Source organism: Erithacus rubecula (genome assembly GCF_903797595.1).
Source record: "Erithacus rubecula genome assembly, chromosome: 2".
NCBI classification, from domain to species: Eukaryota; Metazoa; Chordata; class Aves; order Passeriformes; family Muscicapidae; genus Erithacus; species Erithacus rubecula.
Window position 1 is genome coordinate 76,196,833 of NC_136685.1, and position 19,281 is coordinate 76,216,113.

Consider the following 19,281-nt stretch of genomic DNA (forward strand, 5'->3'; position numbering starts at 1 on the left):
TATGCATTCAAGATTGGCAAAACTAGAGCTGGAGATACAGAAATTATGTGACAGGAGACATGATAGATATAACTATTATGGTAATGCTGCTTTGGTCTGCTACAAGAAAATTTAAAGCTGTACATATTTTTGTAGTCCATTTGCTTTACCTCTACTTTTTCAGCTATGCCTTGATATAGGGCAGGATGTTCTGCATAGTGATACTGAGAAATTCTGTTTGCCTACAGCTTTCCAAAGCTGCTTGTAGATAACTTCTTAATCCATTACCAGGATGGATATTTGACACATTCACTTGCATTAATTAAGCAGATGTAGGAATAGAAGAGTCATTTTTCAACAACCCTTCAGGACTTGTTGAAGAATCCAATGGAACAATTCCATATTTTTCCCATAGGAAATAATAGGAAATGAATGTTGCATAGATTATTTGCATATTTAGCTAGCTATCCATTTAAAAACATTTATTCACAACTTTTTTGTCCTCTTATTCCTGCTGATCAAAACATCAGCTGTTCACTAGTAAAAAAATGCCCTTTTGAAGGGGGGAAGTCCCTATTAAAATATAATACTTTTATTGTTATTATGAATTTATAATTAATGTATTATTTATATTTTGCAATATTTTAGAAATGCTTTATCAAAATTAATTTTTAACATCTTGACAGAAACTCTTTATTTCCTGAAAATGGTTTCTTTATTTAGAAATGTAACCTTTCTTTCTTGCACATTCTGAAAATAGATTTATTATATTGAGCAACATTTTCCAAAGCATACAATGTAAATGATTGTCACACCCCTGTGCTATAGCCTCAAAATCATGAAAGTGTAGTACAGATCTGATGCCCACGTTGATACAGATTTGAATACAAATGTGGTTAAGGTAGGTTTGGTTTTTTTTTCAGGACTCCTTTGATAAAGCCTTTGTTTAGAGTGCTATTTACTTCCAGGAGGGCTCCAGGAGGTACAAGGCTTTCTACATGCCCTCCTCTCAGTTGTTCCCAAGGAAAACCTTTGTCTTGAAAAATACCCTCCCTCTTGTTTTTATCAGTAACATTTGCTATTTAAAAACTGTTTATCAAACTGTGCTACAAAATACTCTTCTTGTATATGCAAATAAATCTGGAGCATGACATGTTTCTCAAAACTGACACTGGCTCTGCCTTGAGGAAGTCTGGGGTAGCTAAGCTCACAATGAGCCGTGAAGAAAACAAACCTTGCTCTACTTGTTGAACTTTCTTAGTACTTTGATTTGAGAACACGTTCATGTTATGATAACTGGAGCAGAATTTCCAGCAGATATCTGCTATAAACACAATAACTTCTTTCTTTGTGTGCACTAAAAGATTTTTTGATGGTGTTTTTTTTTTCAGTGTAGATGCTTTCAAAGAAAGAAAAATCTCCCTGAACTTAGGAATCGTAAACTCTCATAGGACCATATGTAGTAAGGAGGAGATTTTTATTTTTACAGCCAGATTCTAGATTCATGCTATAGGGTATGAGCAAATTTTGATCCTCTCCAGTTTTGCAATGTTTTTAGTTAGGCTTCTTTCTTTTATAGATAATTTACTAACATGGGACAGAATTTTTTTTTCAGCACTTGGACCTTTTCAGCATTTTCCAAGGGCACTGATTAATGAACATATTTTCAAGTCTAAAGACCTCAGAGTATTTGTTTGAACAAACCCCTATTACTTTTCCCTATTTTTTTTTATGAACAGAAAGGATTTGTAAACAAATTAAGTAAACTCAGTTACTCATCTTGGCCTAATTATTCTTGGAGATTTTTCCCATGTGAGAGTTGGTAAAAATCAGTCAAATATTTTGCAATTTGGTCACTTTACCCTCTGTGAAGGTGAGGGGCCCTCTCCAGAGCCTAGCCAGGAGCTGGGGCAGCTCCTTTCCCATAGAGGCATGGCAGGCTATTTGGACCAACCACGGCAGTAATGTTATAGCATGTGCTCTGCATTTTGCAGCCTCATTCTATTTTGTTACCAGTGGACACTTTATTGGACGGGATTGCAGAGGCAGATGTAGGAGGACAGTTCGGTTCACACTGTTTGGAGCTCGTTTTGGCTTTTAGCAGCTGGGCTGCATTTGGGGGACCTCACAGCTGCACTGATGTAAACAGGGCCGTCCCTCAGTGGGATCTGGCTGGAGGAAGCACAGCCTCCCTCACAGCTGGACAATCCGCGCCCTGCCCGGCGGAGGAAGCAGCAGCTTCCTTCTCTGTGAGCTGTGACCTGCTGGGAGTGCTGGCTGGCCCGGGGATGCAGGACCCCTGGGCTCCCGCGGGCTCCCGGCCGGGCATGGCTGCGCTGGGATGTGCAGGGTGCTGTGCAGCCCGGGATGCAGCTGTGCCCGGCAGGCAGCAGCGATGCTGCGGGGACAGGGCTGCGCTCCGGGCTCGCCCCACGGCTCTGCAGAGGAAACCTTTCTGTGCTCATCCCTGCTCCCTGCACGCCCCTGCACGGCCAGAGACAAACAGCCTCGCTTTATTGCATTACCCAACGCAGAAAACAACCACCCTGGCTAATCTTGTTTTGTGTCAAGGGAAAATAAAGTTGTTTTTGTTTTTTTAAAACCCAAATGAAATCATGGTGCTTTATGGATATTTGTGTCATCCTAAGAGAATGATTCCATTAAGATTAAAACAAAGGCTTCTTTTTGCTAATAACCTTTGAAATGAAATTTGTTTTCTCAAGAGTCCTTCTTTTAAATAGGAGTCTTTCTCTTAACTCCAGGGAAGAAAAACTGGTATTGTTTTCCATAATTAATCAAAAAGAAATCTGTATTACGGTAAATATGTGGCTATGTTTCTCACAATGAGCAATGACTAATGTTACTAAGAGATACACACTTTAATCAACTCCTTCTCTTTAAAAGCTTAAGAAAAGATTGTTATTTAAATTCATAATTACTTTCCTAATTGTACTATAGATAGGTAGCATCAGGGTGTTGAATTCAATGTAATCTTAGATAAAAAAGGTAAATTATTTATTTCAGGCAATGAATAAAGTAATTCCTATAAGCAACAAATGTGATTGTAGATGAAATTAAAAATCACAGCTGAAATTTTGAAATTTGCTTGCTAGATAGGTTATAGCCACATAGATGCAAAGAATATAGGAGCTGCATAGCTTTTAATCATCTCTCCTTGTGCTGCTGTCAGTGCAGATGTTTGCAGTGGGAACAACTGCTCCTTGTGGAACTCGATACTACAGATTACTTCCTGGAAAATTTGGCACCAAGTGGCTTAGAGAGAAGTTTGCAGATTTTGGTTTTGCACTGGCAAGTGGGAGAGAAAGAGAAAACAAACTGTGTAGTAAGTGAAACAAAAGCACAGAGAACTTACACATCCCTTGCCAGCTTTTAGGGGAATGAAAACACTTGAGATTTTGCAGTCTTACTGGAATAATTAGAACTACATAGTATTTGGAATACTAAAGCCCAACAAAATCTTGGGAATATTAAAAGTCTGATGTTAAATCCCCTGTCAAGGAAGGAAGAGCCTGGCCAGGCTTTGAAAGGATGCACAAAAGGGAAGATCTGTGGTCTGTGATGGATGTGCTGTCTCACTGCTTACAAATTCATGCAGGTGTGAGAAATACTGCATGAATGAAAACTAAAAGAAGATCCATCTGGAAGAAAAAAAATAAAGTGATGCATTTGCTTATTTTCCCAGCTTCCTACAGGTCTGGCAATGCAGGCGTTCCAGCTTCCACTTTTGTCAAACTGATTTTATCACCTGGAGTTGTACAGTGTCAGATAAGGACAGTGTGTTGGCATTTATAGGGGAAGTTGTTTGCAGTGTCCCACCTGTCTAGCCCTGCTGCCAAGGGGTCAGTGGCTGTTTAATAATAGGAACTCTCATTTTGAAAAGCAGTGTGACAAGTGTGATGCCAAGCCCATTTCTGATAGCTTGGTCATATGCTGTGGGACTACTCACAAACTATGCTCATGCCTTTATGTACTACACACCATGAATAGTAGCAGAAAACTGGGCAGCTGGGAAATAGATCTGTGGTGGCAACAATGTGAGTGACCCCAGTGTCTTAATCCCTGAGCTCAAAGATGAGGATAGAAAGACTGCTGGCATGGGCCCACAGCTCAGGAACAAATACATGTGAGGAGGATTACATTCAAGATTAGACAGGCATTTTTGTTGCCTTTGATCTTGGTTTCATAGATGACAGCAGGTTGCTAAAATCTTCAGGGCTTAATTGAACAGAGAGGATATTTCATAAAAGGTGGGAGTTACACCAGTAAAATGCAGAAGGGATGAATGAGGTTACCACTGGTGGGTTTCAGCTGCCTGGCACTGACCAGCACAGTGAGTCATATGTGGTGAGGGCTGTGCTCAAACTCTGCTCAGATTTCAGCATTCCTCCTTTCTTAGGTCTGAATGAAACTGGATACTTTCTTCTAGAAAGTCACACTTTGAGCATGAATTAGAGATAGTTGCAATTCCAGGAGGCTGGAGGGAAAAAGATCTGCTCATTTCTCTCATCCAAGGTATGCACTTTATAGAAAATCTGTCTCTCTTCATACATCAACTGTTGTTATGAGCAGTTGCACTTGTATCAAGTAGAAACCCAGGAAGTGCTGATATTAGACTGACCCCTGTGTCTGCAATCATGGACCAGACTCTCACCAAGCAGACTCAAACCAAAATCTGTAATCTGAGTAAGATAAATTAAGGATAAGATATCCTGCTTACTATCCTTGTATCACTGTGGGGGCAAACACCTCTCTCTGTCTCTTAACTTAGAAATGTTCTTTGGACTAAAACGTCAGTTTTTAAAAGTTTGTATTTTCCAGTAAAGGAACTAGCCAGAAAATTCCTGGCCAGTTCCACTCACCATGTCAAGTCCCATTTGCCAACATTTAGCTGAGACTAGAAAACATTTACTTTAGTCCTAGCAGACTTAGCACAACTTAAGCAAGGCATCAGAGGTGACAGAGAATGCTCTGATGCCAATTACCAGCTGCCATCTTGATTTGTAGGGGAATTGTCTCCAGTGTCATCCTTCTTTCTTTTGAGGAGGGAAGCACACCTATGTTTGACTCACCAATAATCATTTTGGAATCTCTAAGACACATTCACACTGACTGTCTCAATCTGCTTCATGCCAAAACCTAACATGACCACTGGAAATATAAGCCATGCTTTCCAGGTTAACAAAGGAGTAATAATACCTTTTCCTAGTGTCCTAGGTTAGGCTGTAAGATATGAACAATTTCCTTACTGCCCCCACAGAAGACGGCAAACTTCATTTCCCTCCATTTCTGCTCCATTGTGTTGCTTGTTGCAAACCTTTCCCATCAAATTGCCCTACATCACCCTTAAAGATCTATTTCCTCCAGCACAAAAGCTTTTCTGAGAGTTTCTGTGCTTCACTCTGCCAGTGATCAGAACTAGGAGGCATCTTTTGGCTCTTGCTGTCTGTTTGGGCTTGTGTCTTCCCTGCAACACATGTTGAACATGTGCTGGGTGACATAAATCACATTCCTGGTACTGCTGCACTGGCAGCATCTGACTGGCTGGGAGCAAGGAAGGAAGCAGTGAATGCATTTGAAAAATCACTGATGGCCAGGCAGCTGAAGGACATGACATGTAAACTTTTCAGAAAATGCTTTAAGGGGCAGACATTCACTTAACCCCATCTGGAGCACGTAGCAAGCTGTTTGATTTTGTTCTTTCTTCTGGACAATTCTAGTGACGACAGCACCGGATACCATTTTTATGAGGAAAACCACGTTGTGAGCACCTGCATGAGTAATGCTCTCAGCATTTTGTCTTGCATGCTCTTTGTAGTGTCAGTCTCTGTGCTGAGTTGCATGGTTTTTCCAGTTTAAAAATCCAGAATTGATATTTTATCACAGAGTCTGCAAGACAGGTAAAACCAGCCAAAATATATCCAAAAATCTGAATGGTGAGAACAAATGGATTCTTGAAAAATGTCTGATCTAGTCCTGACAAATTCATTATGTTGTCCTCATGCAATAGCAAAGGCATGGGAAGGAAGCTGTGACAAGCATTGAAAATATTTGTTGTTTTTAATGAGAGAGGTTAAAATGTGCTAACCAGTTATCAGGTACACAGAGAGGATACTGTGCCAGATGCACAGATTGATGGGTTTTAAAATTATTTGAAAACTGAAGGTCATATAGATGGCATACTGCAAATTAGACATTTAAGCAGATGGCATGGGTATTTACTTGTCCACCTGGCTGGAAGAGGGAATTTTCCAATGCTGTATAAAAATATCAGCAGATAAATATTAAAAACCAATTCAGATAAGTGGCCTAAACTGTTGTAATTACTTACTTGCCATTTTCCACATTTCTGATCTTGGTCATTTTTCACTTGCAGCAGTTTGTTTTTCTATGTGGTAACAGTCAGCCTAGTCCCAGGCAATACAACACACCAAGAGCGTGGAGGGGGAAATTCTGAGTGAAATTTCATGTCCAATTAATATGATACCTACCTTTTAAAATTTTTCCACTGGGAGTGCAAAAGTAATTAGTAAGAAGGGAATGAAATTTAGATAGCTATTCTTGTACCTTGACACTGTCATAAGCAGCAGAGAGGGGGCACATGGAAAAGTGAGCAGGAAGGGGAAAATAAGCCCTGTGAGAAGGTCAGGATGAGCAAGAGACAAAGTAATGAGATAGAAAATGTGACTAACTGCAAGCCCTCACAAAATTCCCTGTGTAGAGACATGATGTGGTTGACTTAGCACAAAGGCAGCATCTTGCCAATTATCTGGAAAGTGGAAATAAATGTAATTTTGGTTTCGAGGCAGAGCTAGGAAATTTCTGGCACCTGGTCCTCCCAACAGACCCGTGGGACCTATTGTTTGTCCATGTCAGATATGACCCTCTAGCTGAGAGAAAGCCACCTTCCTTCCACCATCAGTTCTTGATGCAGATACACTGTAATAGAGAGGGAGGGAGGTTTCATTAGCATCACTAAGCAGTGGCCCATGCCCTTTCTGGGATGGGATTCATTGGCATTAAAATTCAATGGCAACCAGCCACACTCACACAGGAGAGATGCTGGATTGATGGGAATGGTTTATATTCTCCTGCTGTTCTGTTTGTCGGGGATTTTTTTTTTTTTTAATATGAAATAAGAGGCTCAAGAGGAAGTGGATGCTGAAGAGAGGCAGCGCAGTGTCAGACAGCTATGATCCCAACAAGCAACACATTACTGAGGCAAAAACAGAGCCTCTTTCTCTGCTCCTTGAATAGTCTTAGTCAAATTCTGAGAGTGGAAAGGTCAGAATAATTAGACAGAAGCACTCAGCTTCCTATTCAGTTGTGAGAGAAGGGAACTTTGAGAGTGTTGTTTTGTACTAAGACAGGATGCATTGCTATGTGTTCTTGTTAAACACAGTTCAAAATAAATCTCAGCTACAGAAGTACATGTCATGGCCTCAAGATATCTTTTCATTCTTGAAAGAATATGCAGCTATGTTAGAGATGAAGGCATTACCTAGAAAATGAGGGGTCCTGCTGCAGAAAGGGCATGACAGTCCTCAGCACTATGTGACAGAGCTGTTTTCCACCACTCCCTTCTGCTTGAGAGAGAGGTCTCATTGCAAGGTTTGTTTTTTTTCCCCAGCTGACATAGTATTACTTCAAGAAATCTTCTCAGAACAGCAACAGAGAAGTATTCTCAGAACAGTGAGTTGGCAGTGGCCTTGTTTTGAAGACAAGCATTGACTTCCAGCAGAAAAAAAAGGTTGTATTTTTAGGATCGTGATGAATATTGAAGGAAGAGTAAGACCTTAAATGTTTTGTGGTGTTTTTAAAGAAAAGTTTTCATGCAAAAATGCATTGACATTCATGAACTTAAATGATTAATTACTTGCCAGCTAGTATAATGACCTTGTTTCTAGTCAGCAGCCTGATTGAATGTACAACAGTCCAACCTGCAGGCAGAGGGATTCATGTGATTTTGAGACCTTCATTGTTACCTATCAGGATAAAATTTGTCCTCTACCTTCCCACCACGGTGAGATCTTGGAATAAAAAGGAAAACAGTTTGTTGTCCTGGGGCAGTGAAGCAGTTTAGCTAGTCCAGTGCCCAGTTTCCTAGAGGAATGACAGTGGATGCCTTGGAGAGGACATGAAGCAAGGGCCAGGCAATACTTCCCTGGACTGCTCTCCAGCTCCCAGCAGCTTATATTCCAGATACCCTGAATTAGAAATAGTGTTTTTGTATTTAATATCCTTATTGAGTGCTCTGCACAGCACTGAGAGAATGGGGATAAATTGCCTCTTTTGGCAGCAACCTGCCTGCAGGTAAGTGAGAGAAAGCAGAGCAGAAGGAGCATCTCCTCTCAATTACACAGCCTACAGGAAGCTGAACTTCTGCTGGCACACCCAAAACCTGCATGCTTTGACATTCTTCAAGGCCTGTGGGTGTCATGGAGTGCCATGGACTCCTGGAATGTGAAGCCAGTATCTTCCTGTTTACCTTAGGGAACACCTGTGGGGATGAGTGGGTTCAGAAGAACACAAGGAAATGCATCCATGCATGACTTCCTGCTGCATACCTGGCTCTTGGGGCAAATCCTTGCCCCGAAACCTTGGAGCTCAGCCCTGCATGCACAAGTTCTGTGCTCATCAGGCACCACAGGGCTTTTCCTCACTAAAAAATGGCATTTAATGTATCTCTGAGCTTTGTGCTTATTTTTAAAAGGATTATCTGCCACCAAGTGGAAAATGTTATCACTTCACCAATATTTAAAGATTATTACCAGTAATAATCTTAGCATTAATCTTGCTTATTACTATAAAAGAGTTCAAAACAAGCAGACAGATAGAAAAATGTGATGCTGAAACAGAACATCAGTCGTTTTGTTGGTTCGTTTTCAGCACAGATTAGAGACCTTGCTGAGGCACAGCCTGCTGGGTGCCTAAACACAGAAAAATGACAGAGGGGCTGTGGTGTGGAGACAGCCTTTCATTCTTCAGCTCTACAGCTGGGCCTCTTGACATCAGAGATTATTCTCCTGAAATACAGGAGCAGCAGAAATTCACACTCAAATTTGAAACTTCTGGAGCATTGGTTTCTAATTCTTGTACCAAGCCTCATCTGTTGTTTTGACTTAAGCCATTTTCAACTAACCCTAGCTGCAGCAACAATTAATGTGTTTAGTTGCAGAAATTTTAGGAGGAGTGTCCTGATGTATTGGTGACTGGTGAGAACAATTGATTTGTTTTTTCCTTTCCCATCCATTATACTTTTATAACAGCCTCAGCAGGGACCAAAGAGAGCTCTGAAAAAGAGCTCTGAGAAACCAAAGAGAATTTATTCTCCTGGCCTGTGGATGTGTTGTCAGCAGTTCCTGGCTGCTCATGTCCAGAACCTCAAATGGCTAAAAGTCAGCTCTTACATTTCTGGATGTTTCCATTTCAGCTCTGCTCCAGGTTCTTAACATATTTCCAGACACAGCAGAGGTGACATAAGGGAAAATAACATGACACAATGGCAATGAAAGGATAGAATAGAAGAAAAAGAAAAATTGAAAGGAAAAAAAAACCCCAGCAACATTTGGGTTTGATTCTTCAAACAGGGTCAGTACTCCACTGTGTTTGCTGGGATGGCCAGGTACTACAGAAGATGGTCCCAGCACTCCAGCCCAAACTTAAAAACAGGTAAGAGGTGGAGAGGATGGACCTGGGGAAGGTCTGGTGCTGATGGAAATGTGAAACATTATAGAACATGAGGCCAAAAGAAGTCTGGGCAAGTGCTGATTGTGCCTGTATTTAGGAAGCCACGGGTGGGTAAAGTCAGTGGGAAGCTCCTGGAATCTTCCATGAGTAAGCAGTAATTTTGTCAAAGCTTCTGTGCTTAAACAAACACAGGATGCTAAAACAAGTTTTGTTTGCTACTGGTGAGGCGTGAACAAGCAAGATGCAGTGACATTTTCTTTTGCCACTGTCTGGACTAGCAGCTCCAAATGACATTCTTCTACTTAAGAAGACAGGCAAAATGTGTAGGTACTTAATGAGCTTTTAAAAATGTGTAGATAAGACACATTTTACTCAGCTTTGGGTACTCTAAGATAGGTTAGAGGTCTCTGCCCAAAGAAAAATGCCATAAATGCAGAAAAATTTACTAGGTGGTAGGGATTGTTTACAAGATGGCTTTTGTATAAAACAACATCACTTTATGTGTTTGCTTGTAGACAATGCAGGCTGTGCTCTTATGTGCTCAAGGCTGTATAGCAAGTATTTTCAGGGAGGAACAGATTGATTTTTAAAGTAAATATTTTTATTTAGTTATGTTTTCTTATCTGATCAGTTCTCCAGCATGGAAGGCAGTAGAACACTTTTTAGATGGAGGCTGTAGAGAGATGCTGTTGATTCTGGTTCTTTTAGATGTTGCTAGCTTGCTCCAAGGAGCAAGTTCACACTTGCCAACTTACATGAGTATGAAGCAACCTTTGATTCATACTATAAGCTTACCCTGCAGTAGCAGTGGTGACCCTTAGCACAAATGTTTGGGCTTTGAATGATAAATCCTGGACCAGGTCTCAGCTGTGCAATGGAGGAGGCAAAAGATAAGTGAAATAATGATACTGGAAATATCTTACCTTGACTGTAGAAAGAGAAATCCAGCCAAAGCTAGTAATGTTCAATTCCATGTCAATTTAAATTAGGATGTAGGAAAAATTATATCTTCCGTAAATAGTTATAAATTTTTATTCTGTGTATGTAATGGTTGAAATAAATTTATTAATAACTCATATATTTGAATGTCCTCATGAACAATTGAAACTGCATGATAGGTGCAAAAGCATAAAGTAGTTTATGTCTCTACCTAAGCAGTCATCACAATTATTGGCACAAACACCTCGTGGCACTCTGTGTGGATCATTCTCCATGAAAACCCAGTCCACCTTGGGCTTTCATTAGGTTTGCATAGTCATGATATCATCAACTGTAGGGAAAGTTCTAAGATTCTAAAGAAGCTACCTATATTTTTCTGTCCCAGCATATGATGTTAGCAAACTCAATTTCACAGTCTTTGGGAGAAACAGAGCTCCTGATCTTTCACCCAAAAAGTTTGCACTTTCCTCCCTTGAGGGAGTGTGGTCTCCCACATCTTGCCTACCTCCTGTCAGATGGAACTGACTCCTGGCTTGCTGCTGTGAGCTCTCAGTCCCTCAAATCTTGGAATCTAAGCATGCCCACCCGTGTGAAATACAGTTTTGCAAACACCTGGCAATGATCTCTGCTACTCTTTGTGGGAGGAGTTGTTTGTTCACCCTGGCCACAGACAGGGTTCTTGCAGCCTGTGCAGAGCTGCTTGGCTGCTATGAAACTGTCCCCGGATGCTGCTCTTCCTTGCTCTGCCCCCTTATTTCTCTGGCACTTCTCAGGGCTGCCCACACCTGCAGCTTTAATTGCTTTACTGCCACCCTGCAGCCTGTGCACTTGCTGTGGGACAGTTTTATTCTGGTACATCCTTTTCCAGGAGTGCCAGACACACTTAAATCAGAGTCTTAAAATCTTTAAGGATATCTCTAAAATATTTAAGGATAAGAAAGACTGGAACCAAGTGAAAAAGGAGAAAAATGCAGTTTGACTCAAAGTCAGCCAAGAGGTACCTTATTATGTTGTATACTTAATCCAGTCAAAGCACATCCCAGCTGCCAGATGTCAGCCCTGGTCTCCAGTGCCCACAGCAGCAATCCTAGCCCCAGGCAGCAGCCCCAGACAGATGGAGACTGCAGTGACACCCTTTTTTGGACAACCTTACATGAGGTTTGTACACATATCCTGGGGACTGATGGCTCTATCTGGAATTGGATATTAATTGGATTCTTAATAGTGACAATTTGCCCTGGCTAGGAGCTACCATGAGAGATCCACCTGGATGCATTTCTGAAGCATTAAAGGTATATTTTTAAAATTATTCATATGTTCTACTGATGAATGATGTAAGCTGTTGTGCCCATAATGAAGTTACTAGCAGCATTTATTAGTATTTATACCAGTAACAGGCTATATACTGGAGGAAGCCCATGGTCTCCAGTGCATTGTTATCTGTGTTTGGAGAGCACACATGGCAGGTTGCTAACATGGAACAGATCTCATTGGAAGTTGCTTTGCTGAACATTTCTGAAGGAATAAGCTTTTCTTGAACTTGGAGGTCACATCACACCACTCCATCATTCTCCTGGCCTCCTGCTCTGCTACTTCCCAGCTTCAGGATCTGGTTCCTCCACACCTGCAAGGGCTTTAGCTGCTGTTGTCTCCACAGCTGTCCTACCTCCCATTCCCTCTCTCCCTCATTCCTTCAGCCTTTTTGTACCTCTCCAACAGCTGCCTATTAGCTTTCAGCTCTCTTCTATCCATCCTGGATATAGGATATATCCTCCAAGGCACTACTCCCCTGTTAGTCAAACTCTTACCAACAGCAAACAGCTGTGGTACTTATTCTAATAAACAGCTGAATAAATTTGGCTGAACAATCTCATTACTTCAGTGATAACTTATAATCCATTGCTTCACTTTCTTGGACCTTGTAATTGTGACAAATTTGATGCAAAATTTCCAAGGAAGTGATCATGATTAAAATTGATCTGTACTGTTAGCTCCCTACAACTCTATGGGGTGCCATACAATAAGCCTAAAAAGACCCATTAAATTGGGTCTTGAAGATGAGAATACAACATTTTTTTTTATAAGTTCAAGAATTATATTGTCCTTATCACAAATATCAGCATTATCAAAGTAAAAAAATTCAGATTTCAGATTGTTAAAAGGATATCAAAATGTCTTAACCTAGAGGTTGTTTAAAATACCCATATAGGTTTAACTCAGCCTGGCCATAGGAACAACCAAAGAATTGCCATTAAGAATTACAGTAAGAGTGAGAAAATGGGAAGAGCTAAAGAAATAGGAAGGGAAGGAGGGAGAAGTAGAAACTATTGAAACTATTTAAATGTATCCAATATCTAAACACAGAAATTTAGTTTAGCAATTGCAGCTAACCGAGATGGTTTGGATAACAGCTTACTTTAGTTTGTGAGATGACTGGGATGTTATTATTTTATTCCAAGTGGTCTTATAGTAGTTTTACCTTCCTCAGGGTGTTGAAGAAAATGAAGGCTTTTTTTTGTCATAGAACAGATGACAAGTTTTGTTGAGTATACAAGCAACATTAAAAATGAGAACAATTTGAGTGAGCAAAATATAGGGGTTACAAGGTAGATTTATCTGCTTCAGAAAATATTTCAACATAAAATTGAGTTGAGGCAAACTGATTTCAAGGGTTTGAATTCAGCTCATCAGTCATACACTTATTTAAAATATTGCAAACCAATATTTCATTTTTTGCAGCAGAATAATTTGATATATCAAAAGGCCTTTTAAAATTACCTATGGCATATTTATTAGGAGTTATTCATTGAGTATATTGGCAGACATTGTTTACAACATATTTCTGCCAAATTTTGTTTTCTCTAAATGTTTAAAAACTTTAGAGAGCTCTATATTTTACATAACAATGTGCAGTGGGTAACCTGAAAAATGCCACATTTTTTCTTACTGCATTTATGCAGAACTTTAGGTCAGTTTATTTAACAAAATTCAGCAAATGCTTTTAAAGATTATATAATAATAATAATAATAATAAATAATAATAATAATTCTAAGTTCTCATCAGGAATTCAGAATTGCTGTGCTAGATAGTATTGGGAATGATGCAGATCTATATGAAAGAAGACAGGAAAATGTTGCCATGCCAACTGCATGTGATTAGTGATGGCAGCCTACTGTCAACCATTCTTAGCCCTATGGTCTTGCTTAATTTGAGGTAGCTTTATATGGGCACTGTCTCAAAAGCACTTCTATTCTCTCTTCCTTGAGATCAGTCTTTTAAAATAAAAACCTACAATGGTCATTATGAGTATTTGTTGCATTGTGTCTCATTATTTAAATATTTGTATTGAGGACTTGAGCCCTCATTAATGTAGAAACATCCAGTATAGAGACTGGAGAAGATGTGCCAATCATATTTGTGTGACCCATGGGTCTACAAAGTGTTTGCCAAAGCTTCAGGTTTGAACAAGATTTCTTATGCCAGCAAAGAATGTGAAGCCTTGAAAAAACCCATCCAAGCCTGTGGATTTTTTGGGGGGCTTCATGGTCATTTCTGTTTGTGATACACAGCAGAGAAGATTCTAACATTGCTGGGAAAACCACAACGAAGCAGCTGGGTGATTTATTTCTCATTGTTACAGGTTGGCAGCTGGGTGACCTGGACGCCATCTCAGGCTGGCTGGAGAAAAGAAATACTGGCTTTCAGTTAATAATACAGTGATAAGGGTTTTTCTCTACATTTCTACAAAATACTACTTGCTTTCATCTTCAAAAAAAAAAAAAACAAGAAATTAAACCAAGAAATTGTATTCCTCCGTGGTTTAAAATGTGACAGTGCATGATAATCAAAATGTGACTAATAAATACAGATAAATTGCAATAAATTTGTTGTCATTGGCTTTGTAAAAGGCAGCAGTAACAAAATGAGGGGATAGAAGAAGATGATAGAGAGGATTTGCCTTTGCTTTACTGTTAATTGATTTTAATCTTGCTGCCTTCTCCTGGTGATCAATTGATGTCTGACTTTTGTGTATCCTTCTAAATGCCAAATCTGTGCATGACAGAGGCAGTATTCATGTTACAGACTTTGATAGCATCTTTGTATTCTTGCCAGGTGAATTCACATTAGCATTCAGTATAGGAATTATTAATTTGATGTGTCATTATTCTTTGTAAAGAGGATTTAGATATGCTTTTATGGAACTGAACTAATATTACTTAAAGAATACCTTCTTGGGACAAAGAATTTTAGAAAAATGTGTGGAAGAAACTTTTTGTGTGTCTCACAAAAAATTTCTGCTTGCATGTACCAGCACAATGTTTACACTTTTTGCAACAATATGAGATAGGCAACTTATGTTCAACCTTTGATTGTCCACAAGTCTCAGAGCTCCTTTCCTGAAGATTTGATTCCAGGTGAATATTTCTACAGAACATTTTTTCAGTTTGCTAAGATCTTTTTTGAATTCTTACTGCATATTCTAATTTACTGTGTCATATGAGAATGCAGTAACCATACCTTCTGCACTGTTTCCAGGCTATTAATAAAGAGTAGTGCGAGCAGGATATATTTGTGGTGAAATGCTGATTGACACCTCCTTCCTTTTTGACTATGAACCTTTCTCTGCTCCTCTGAGCAGCTTTCCTCACCACATTTTAGTAGTTTCACCTGGACCTTTCTCTAGTTCCTTTGCTATATTACTCGAGAGAATGTCAAGAACCTTAAGAAATGAAGACTTTTGGCATGTTTTTCTCTGTCCACACAGTCTGTTCCCTGTCAAAGAGGGAAATTGCACAGGTTCAGATTGATATGTGCTTGACAGACCAACCTGGCCTCTTATTTGCTTCTTTGGAGTCATAGTTTGTACAAATAGTTTGTCTAATTTTCTGGCATTTCCTGGGAGCTGATGTTAATTGAAGTCTCCATTCTCTTATCTACAGCTTTTGAAACAGGTGGTTTGTTTGATCTTTTTCAGTTTTCCAGACCTAACATTTATGAAGGCAAACACTAATGACACTGATGCCATATTTCAGCAGCTAAGGCCAGGAAATTTCTAAAAAAATAGAAAAGCAGACCTGAAACTAGAGAACTGGAGTGCTCAATAGCTTGTATCTTCCTTAATCTTTTTCCTCATGTATGACAGCTTTTCTTTTCATGTAGAATCTAATGAAGACTTAATCAAAGGAATGTACTAAGCATTTCAGCCTTTTAGCTTCCTCTGTCCTTTTAAACATCTCTCTCTCTTTCTCTCTCTCTCTCTCTCTGTTTAACCTGCTGTAGAGGATTTCTGGATTGTTTTGTCATCCCTGTGACTTCTTATGAGTCATATCTCATTTCACTGAATGGTGTCCCCAACTGCAGTAATTTTGAGTAGTCAAACTTTGTTTCTACTTCTGGTATACCTCTTCCTTCTCTCAGAGATCCTCATGGTTTATCAAACTGCATTCCTGGTACATTTCCTACCTATTTTCTCCCCAGCTGACTAGAATATTCCATAATATAATTCCTGTTTCCCATGGGATCTTATTTATGAGGTCTTCCAAGTTCCTTCTTGAAGTCCAATATCTTTTTTTTTTTTTTTTTTTTTTTTTTTTTTTACACTTGTGGAGACTCTTTAACTCTTATTTCTTCAGCACACTCCTATTTTTTACCTTTCACTCTGACATTTTCAAGCAACTTTTCCCTGGAGGCTACACTGGGATTCAGACCTACTTCCCTTCTGGTTGCTTGCACAGTTTTCTGCATCAAAAAATCATCAAACTTCCTCTTTGGAAAATTTCTGGAGAGCCTCCTCTCCTCTTTTCCAGGAGCTTTCAAGGTTCTTACAGTGAAGCCCTGTGCACTGGGGGCTTTCTGCTAATTTATCACACAAGCGCCTTCCACTTGATCCCCTTGGTTTGATGGCTGACATTTGCCAGGATAGCACCTTTGCTTTACCCTCATTATTATCAAGATGCTTTTCTACAGATCTTTTAACATTCTGCCACTCAGCAGCACCTCTTTTCTGCCTTTTCCTGGCTGAATAAGCTGGTAAGTATTCCAGCCATGTGAGTATTCCCACCAGGTCTCTGCTCTAGTTGACTCATAATTTTGTTCTTGTTTGAGGACAGCCAGCTCTGCCAGATAGCTCCTCATGCTTTTTGTATTAATACACAGGCATCTGAGATGTTCAGAAATGCAGTCTGTTCTTCCTGCAGTGTTGTTTTCCTCTGTTCTGTTACTTTTGTCCCTCATCCAAGTCAGCACTGCTTACACTTACTTCTCTCACTTGTTCCCAGCTATCAAGCTTTTGTCTCAAGATGCTGTTTTTCTTTGGAGTGAGACAGATCCCTTTTTCTTCCTATTCTTCTGAGACCCTCTTGACAAAGTCAGCTGTGCATGAAATTATTCTGAGGATTTCACTGTCTATGTAGCTATTAAAAAAATGTTATTGAACTTTTGATATAAAATGGAGGTATTGGCAATGGTGCTGAGAGTATGTTTTTGTGTTGTATCACTTCCCACTGCTGCTTACAGCGCCTCTTCTATTGGTATTATTTCAGATATTTCCTGGGAATGTTTTAGTATCTTGGAATGGAGACCTGGTCTGATTGCTCATCTGGAAGAGAGAGATAACTACTACTAAGTGTTCTTTGGAGTATATATATCATCACAACAGATCACTCACCCACTCACCTGCTCACAGAGCTTTTTTTTCCCTCGGCATACTTTGCAATAATGCATCATGATTTTATTATCTTTATCCATTTTCTTTTCCTCATAGCTCTTTGCACTCCCACCTCGTGCCTGGAAATTTTTCTGAGACAATTTTGATGTCTACTATGCTGACATAATTTCATACCTGCCTAGGACAGTTAAATGTTTTGGGTTTTTTCCGCATTTTGCGTTCACATAGAGTCATGGAGAAGAAATGTCTTCATTTTATGGTATGAAATACAATATTCTGTATTTCTTTACCTTTTTCTATTATCTTTGATCTTGTTATCTGATTGCAGAATAGGTGATTCTTATCATACATTGACATGATTAATATATTTTCAAATTTCTGGTTTTATTGTATGAAGTGCTGTTGGATCAGAAGGTTTGCTAGCTTTTTCAAGGTCAATGTCTTATTATTACAAAGTATGCATTTACATGGCCTGAAGATTTCTGGAGGTCTACAAAAGAAAAAAAAATCTATTTGATTTTTTAACTTGCTGCAACCTAAAAATAAATTTGTTTATTTATTTGTTTTCTTTTTTTTAAAAAGTATGCATTTCTAAAGCTGAGAATATCTCCAGGGAATACAATACTGAAGAAAGATATTCAAAAGATCACTTGAATCTTGATGTAGGTATTACACAGACCTATAGTAAGAACAGTTTTACTAAGAGGGGGAAAAATGTCCTGTTGTTACTCCAGATTATGCATTTTGTTGTTATGCTGCAGAAAGCAATGTGCTTTTTTTTTCCCCATCTAACCTAAGAGAGTATGTGAATAATCATTTAAATCAAGCACTGACATCTGCATGTGCTTTACTTGGCTTGCTTTTAATCAACAAACTGTCAGCCTATGATATTACTGTAAGTACACAGTTCAAGTGCCAAGAAATTAAAGGCCATTTTAAGTCCTGGGTCTGTGCTGGTTAGTGAGTTAATACAAGTGCATCTAAGATGTATGCCTCGTGCCTGAACAGATACAAAGTATGCTTATTTTGGCTGGTGGAAGTACATCCTGGAATGTGTTTTCTGACTCAGAACAGCTTGATGAAAAAAAAGGAAGAAAAAAAAAAGAGACAAGAAGTTTCTAAATGCCAGTTTGTCTGATTTAAAGGTTATTAACTCACCAAGAATTTAAAAGTAGAATAGTTGCTGGTCTATGATGGGAAAATATGTATAATGAATACAGGAACAAGAACCAGGGGGTAAAAAAGAGCAATCAGAGAGATTTGCTGCAGTGCCAGTATTGCATTAGCCTCTGTTTGCTCTCACTTGCCCTGAGCTCACTGAGGCTGCTGCTCCTTTGATGTGGCCCCAGCAGCTCAGCTGGCCCTTTCAGCAGCAGCTCTGCAAGGCAAGGTCTGCTCTGGGCCCTGGACTTGCTTCACCAAGGAAGGCAGAGGCCAGCTGCCATGATGGAGTTCATTGGTGCAGCATGAGGGAAAACATTCCCATTCACCACCAAGTTGTGAATGTGAAACCCTGCCATACCCATCCTTTCCCTTTCTTACTGCTTTTTCCTTCTTTTTCTCTCCCTTTCTTGTTCTTTCTGTTCTAGAACAGGGAGTTAGCAGGGCTTTGGGGTGTAATCCTCAGCACTGCTCCTCCAATCTTCTTTAACTGGAGAAAACAAAGCTGGAGAGAAAGAGAGGCTGGTGTTGGGCTCATTAGGTTCTGATCATCAGAGATGCCACAGGCTTCAGAACCTGGCAGCCCTTGTGTTAGCAGCACTCTTGGTGGAAACTCCACTGCTGAGATGACTACCAGCAAGGTGGCAAGTCCTCAAGGAAAAGCTGCCTTAATCCTGTGCTAGGTCTCTTCAGGCACTTGATCAGCTGTGCAGTGTGACAAGCAGCATTGGGAGGCCAGGTTGATACCATGACCTGTAGTAAGTCTTGTAGAGTTACAGAAGAAATGTCAGCTGAGAACCAGAGGGCAAATAAAAGTGCTACTTTG